Genomic DNA, 6,000 nt, shown 5'->3' with positions numbered 1-6,000 from the left:
ATTGCCCAGTCCTTCAGTTGGCACCCTAGCATGGTGCGACATCGAGCGGTTCCGGTCCTAGCCTGAAGATTGTGAGGAGCTTCGTGTGAAATTTCCGAGGGAGGTGCACCCCACTTCATCGATCCATGTATGTCGCATAAGTGGTCCGAAGGTCTTTTTCCGCGAAGGTTCCCACTTCCAGACGGCTGCAAAGGACTGGCGCCCTGACTGTCGACCTGTTTTGGAGCCTGGCGTAGTCCTTAGTACGGCGAGACGATAGACGGGTCTTCCTGGTGACGTCATTGATCTTTCAGTTAAGTATACGTGGGTCGCTCCCAGTCCTTAGGTTTAACTCGAGTTCTTTGGTCCTTAGTTTTTGGTTTGCATGGTTCCATTGCATTTGGTTTAGTTTGGTCCTTAGGATTATTTGGTAGCTGCAGTTCCCAAAAACCGAGGGTCTCGTACATTTACGAGTGTATCGATAGAGATAGCCCCTTGAAGTTTGAAACTCGGTTAGTGAGCGAAAATGACTAACCGTAGTCTTGGTTTCTTGTCTTGTCTTGGATGTTGCAACAAGGATTCCCGATTGGAGGACTCTTGTCCGATACCTCCGGTTGGAACTCCGACTTATGAGCTCTATTCGAAGCATGGTGTGGGCCCTATCACGTATAACGAGGTATGGGTCCGCTATACGAGGAAAGATGGTGTTCTCAGATGGCCATTACATGGTAGTTTTGAAACTGCAATTTTGGATAATTTGGAGGCGAAGTTATTTAAGAAGAAAGCCCGGCCGGCGACGTTTGACTCCTTTCGTCTATGGCGCAAAGAAGCCAAGCAGAAAGAAATCAAACAGGCTAAAAAGGATAAGCGAGAAAAAGGTGTCTCGATTATGCAAGCTGCTAGGCAGTTTAAGGAAGATGAAGAAGAGAAAGCGACCGAGATTTTCACTAGACAACATAGCATGGCAATTGATAAGTGCTACCCTGTTTTGCCATCATGTCCCGATAAGCCAAAAGAGGACCCCGAAAAGGATCCTCTGATGTCTTATTTACTGAAGTCACCACCTCCTTATGTACACAGCGCTACAGCCCTTTTTGTTCCCCTTTCTGTACAACCGGCTGCTGGTCAGCCCGTGGTAGTTCCTCCCCCACCTCCTGTTCCTCAGCAATGTTATGTTCCTCCGGCACCCCCTCTTCCTGGGTTGCCTTTTTCATCTTTAACTGCTACACCTCACCTTACTACGCCTGTCACTCCTGTTTCTGTTACCCCTTTTGCTCCTTCGCTTTCGCTGAATGCTGTTTCTCCCGCCCTTATGTCTACTTCACCTTCCGCTCTTTGGCGAGTAACCGACACCGTCCCTAGCTTTCTGTCTCCTTTTTTTTTGGGTCGCTAATTGCGCCCGTCGTTTCTGACTCCATGCAGAGACGTAGCCAGCTCCCTGAGTCTAGGGAACGAGCATTATTAGATTCGATGGCTCATAGATGGATTTTGAAACCCGATAGGTATAGTTGTCGTATAGTTTATGATGCATTTTCCCAGTGGAATGAACCGACTCAGAGATATGTGTTTGAGGAGATGTGTAAGTTGTTGCGAGACGAATGGGACAACGACGAATTAGACTCAGCCCCTGCTGAAATGCTCGAACTCCAGAGTCAATTTGCAAAAGGTATGATTGTGGGCTCTGATGCTAGACATGCGTTGGAACGGCTTCTTGCCTATAGGTCTGTATTACCGTCTAGAGTTTTGTTTGGGAATGATTCCTCGGCAAAGAAGACGTTAGGACAGTATCCTATAAGAGAGGTTCCGCCAGTATGGCGTGATGCAGTACAGGCTGATGCAGGGAGAGGTATTGCGGCCGCTCCGGCACATTTTCAGAGAGTTTGAATACATGTCCCATGGAAAAGGTCTGAAGTACTAGCATTAAAACAGACTTTGCCAGACCCACGTAAGAATCCCGCTGGTTACTATAAAGAATTGTCCCAGACAGTAGGCGCCTGTATTATGAACATTGCAGATATTGAGATGTTGTTTGGCAATGTAGTGCCTCAACCGGTATGGGCGAAAATCCGCCATGAGGATCATCCGAACGAGTTAGGTGGTACCTGGACTGCTATTTTAGCGGCGGATGCTCTCCAAGTAGGAGGTGCAAAACCTGAACCCCTAGCGGAGTTACCAGGTAGGATAGTTAATCTAATGAAGACGCTGATGCCAGCGTTGAGAGTAAACTGGGATAAATTGTCGGCCTGTAAGCAGAAGAAGGATGAAAGTGTGTCCGACTTTTTCACGCGATTTGAGGAGACTTTTGTGGACCACAGCGGCCAAGATATGAGTTCAGAGGGAGGCCAGAGACTATTTGTTGATATGTTTGTGTTTAACTTGCTGCCTGACTTGTGCAACAAGTTGAAAGACTCCGAAAGTGCTTCGGCTGTCTCTTCAACGGCTCAGATTCTAGCCACAGCCCAATATTACGAGAATAGAGATAAGGAAGAAAAAGAACGTGTAGAGAGGAAAACGAAGGACCTGAAGACTAAGGTGTTGTTGCAGCAGGCGTATCCGCCTCGCTCGAATCAGAACGATTCACAGCAACGTACGCAATTTCAGCAACAGACACCGTTTCCGAGAGTACAACTGAGACCGGAGTACCTCGTTTCTAGGCCATTGTTAGGATTGAATCAATGTGCATACTGCAAGGAAGAGGGTCATTATAAGAACGAGTGCCCTGCTCTGCGACACCGTATGAACTGTGTGCCAGTTCAGAGAGGTCGTGGTTTCCAACAAATCTCTAGAGGTAGAGGACGTGGTGTCGCGCCTTCTCAGAATGAGCGTTCTCTTCCATCACAGAGTTCTCTTAATTGTTTTGACCAATCGAAGGTGCAATCTGATAGATCTCCGCAGTACCATGTAGATGACTACTATGTCGAGGGCGAGAGTACTGCGTATAATGACTGCTAGGATAGCCATGGACAAAGAGAGGGAGTAGTGTCAGTTCCAGTTGATCAGAGTGGGCCTTACGTTTCAGTAGCTTTATCAAGTGTGGTTGAGCCTTTTCTGTTGGATACTGGTACGGCAAAAAGTTCAATCAAACATTCTAAACTCCCTGGCGCACCCTTGTCTGGCTTAACTAATGTCTCAGTGGGATTCTCTGGCGCCCCTGTTCGTAATCCAGTCTCTAGTCCTTTGTCCCTTTCAATTGGACCATGTAAGTTAGAAGCACCGTTGATTTTGACTACTGGTTGTGGTGAGAACTTGCTGGGTTTGGACCTGTTGAAACGATTGTATGCGACATTGCATTGTTCCCCATCGGGAGTACAACTTACATTGGGCAGGAAAGTGATCTCTCCTATGTATGTGGCGACAGATAGGCTTCCACAAGAATTGCGTTCGCTCCCCGAATCTCTTTGGGCTACGGGTCCTAATGATGTGGGTCTTCTGGAAATTCCCCCATATGTTGTTCAGCTCAGACCGAATGTCAGGTTACCGCGAATTCCGCAGTATCGAATTTCGAGCGATGGTGAACGAGCAGTCTTAGCGATCATCCACGATTTTATCCAGAAGGGTGTGATCGAAGAAACACGAGGTAACGTGTGTAATAGTCCTGTTTTGCCGATTTTGAAACGTACCGATTCTTCCCAACCTCCTGTGTATCGTTTCGTAATTGATCTTAGAGAAGTAAACAAGATTGTGGTTCCGCAGTTTCCTGTGGTTCCCGATATCACAGCTTTATTGACATTGATTCCTGCTTCAGCTACCTGGTTTTCGGTGATTGACTTGAAGAATGCCTTCTTTAGCATCCCGATAGCAGAAGAGAGTAGGGACATTTTTGGTCTCTCCTTGGGTGGTCGTAGCTTCAGATTCAAGCGCGCACCTCAAGGTTATTGTGAAAGTCCTTCGATATATAGTCAGGCTCTGAAAAGCCAGCTTGATACCTTTGTATTGCCTGTCGGGGCAGCTTTGATCCAGTACGTAGATGATCTTTTAGTGGCTGCTGATGACAAGACAACTTGCAAAGCAGCTACGATATCTTTGCTACAGCATTTGTCCAATTTACATCACAAGGTGTCACCTTCTAAGCTGCAATATTGTCGCCAAGAGGTAACCTATTTAGGTCATCTCTTGTCAAAGGAGGGAAGAAGGTTGACCCCAGAACGAATTAGAGCAATTGCTCAAATGACTGTGCCAAACACTCAAAGAGAAGTACGTGCCTTTTTGGGTATCACATCATACTGCAGACAATGGATCCCAAATTTTTCGCTGTTAGCAAAGCCTTTGTTAGCTCTCATGTGCAAAGATGTTTCGAATCCTCTGCCATGGTCTGATGACTGCCAGAAGAGTTTTTCTGAGCTACGCGATGCGTTGTGTTCAGCTCCTGTGTTGGGTACCCCCGACTACAGTAAACCATTTACACTATACGTTCATGAGCGAGAGGGTTGCGCGTTGAGCGTGTTGACACAATTTGGTGATAAACAGCGTCCGAGTGCGTATTTTTCTTCAACCTTAGATCCAGTAGCAAGAGCATTGCCGAGTTGCCTTAGAGCGACAGCGGCAGCTGCTGTGTCTATTCGACAGTCTGCTGGTCTGGTCATGAATAATATGTTAGTGGTAATGGTTCCACATGCAGTAGATACTTTATTGAACAGAACAAAAACTCAACATCTCACGAGTGCTAGGTTGTCAGGCTATGAGCTGACACTCTTGGCAAGTCATATTCAGATTAAGAGATGTAATGTGTTGAACCCAGCCACATTGTTGCCGACTACTGTAGAATCGAGTGATTCAGAACCACATGATTGTTGTTTGTTAACTGAAGAAGAAACGAAGGGTCGGATCGATTTGAAAGATACCCCGTTGTCAGATCCGGATGGTACTTTGTATGTGGATGGTTCGTGCTTTAAGTTGTCGAACGGTGATGTGACTGCCGCGTATGCTGTGACGACATTGAGTACGATTGTTGAGACTGCAAGAGTAAGTCAGAATTCTGCACAAGCTGCAGAGTTAATTGCGCTGACGAGAGCGTGCGTTTTGGCCGAGGGAAAGAGAGTGAACGTCTTTACCGATAGCCAGTATGCGTTTGGTGTTGCACATAATTTTGGACGATTATGGAGAGAGAGAGGATTTTTGACGTCCCACGGGACAAAAATACAGCATGAACAATTGGTGAATGAGCTTCTGGAATCACTTACTTTGCCAAAGCAAGTTGCGATTGTGAAGTGTAGTGCTCATCGGAAGGTCACGGATGATGTTGGTCGTGGTAATGCATTTGCAGATGAGATTGCGAAAAAGACGGCAAAGAACATGACGAGTCGAATGTATGTTGCAAGTTCTGCAAGATGGGTTACGGATCCTGGAATGTGTGAAGACACGATTGAGAGTGTGAAGTCAATTCAGAATGAGGCTACTGAGAGTGAGAAGAATGTGTGGAAAGACAGTACGGGTAAATTGGATTCGACTGGTTGTTGGATCGATCTGTCAGAACATCAAAGATGGATGTTACCTGATGCGTATGTGCTTGCAGTAGTTACAATGGCACATGGAATGGCACACATTAGTGCGAAAGGAATTTGCAAGTTGTTGGCCCCGGTATGGAAGAAGGATGGAATTTCTAAGTGTGCGGAGAGGGTGGTTAAGAATTGCATGGTGTGCCTGATGCATAATCCTGGCAAGGGAACTCCAACTCCAGCTGGTCATTTTGCTCCCCCGACTTGTCCCTTTGAGGTTATCCAATTAGACTTCATTCATATGGAAAGGTGTAACAACCTTAAGTGTGTCATTGTTGTAGTTTGTGCATTTTCACGATGGATTGCAGCCTACCCCTTGAAGGATAATACAGCCCTGTCGACAGCCAAAGTCCTTCTCAAAGAGTTTTTCCCTAGGTTTGGCATGCCACGGATTGTATGGTCGGATAACGGAAGTGAGTTTGTGGGAAAGGTCATGAAGAGCGTGTGTGTGGGTTTGGGGATTAGACAGAAGTTCCATAGTGCATATCACCCACAGTCCGCAGGTCTTGTTGAGGGTTATAACGGG

Source organism: Triturus cristatus, chromosome 1_2, assembly GCF_964204655.1.
Source record: "Triturus cristatus chromosome 1_2, aTriCri1.1, whole genome shotgun sequence".
In the NCBI taxonomy this organism is placed as follows: Eukaryota; Metazoa; Chordata; class Amphibia; order Caudata; family Salamandridae; genus Triturus; species Triturus cristatus.
Note: the sequence above shows the minus strand (reverse complement) of the source record.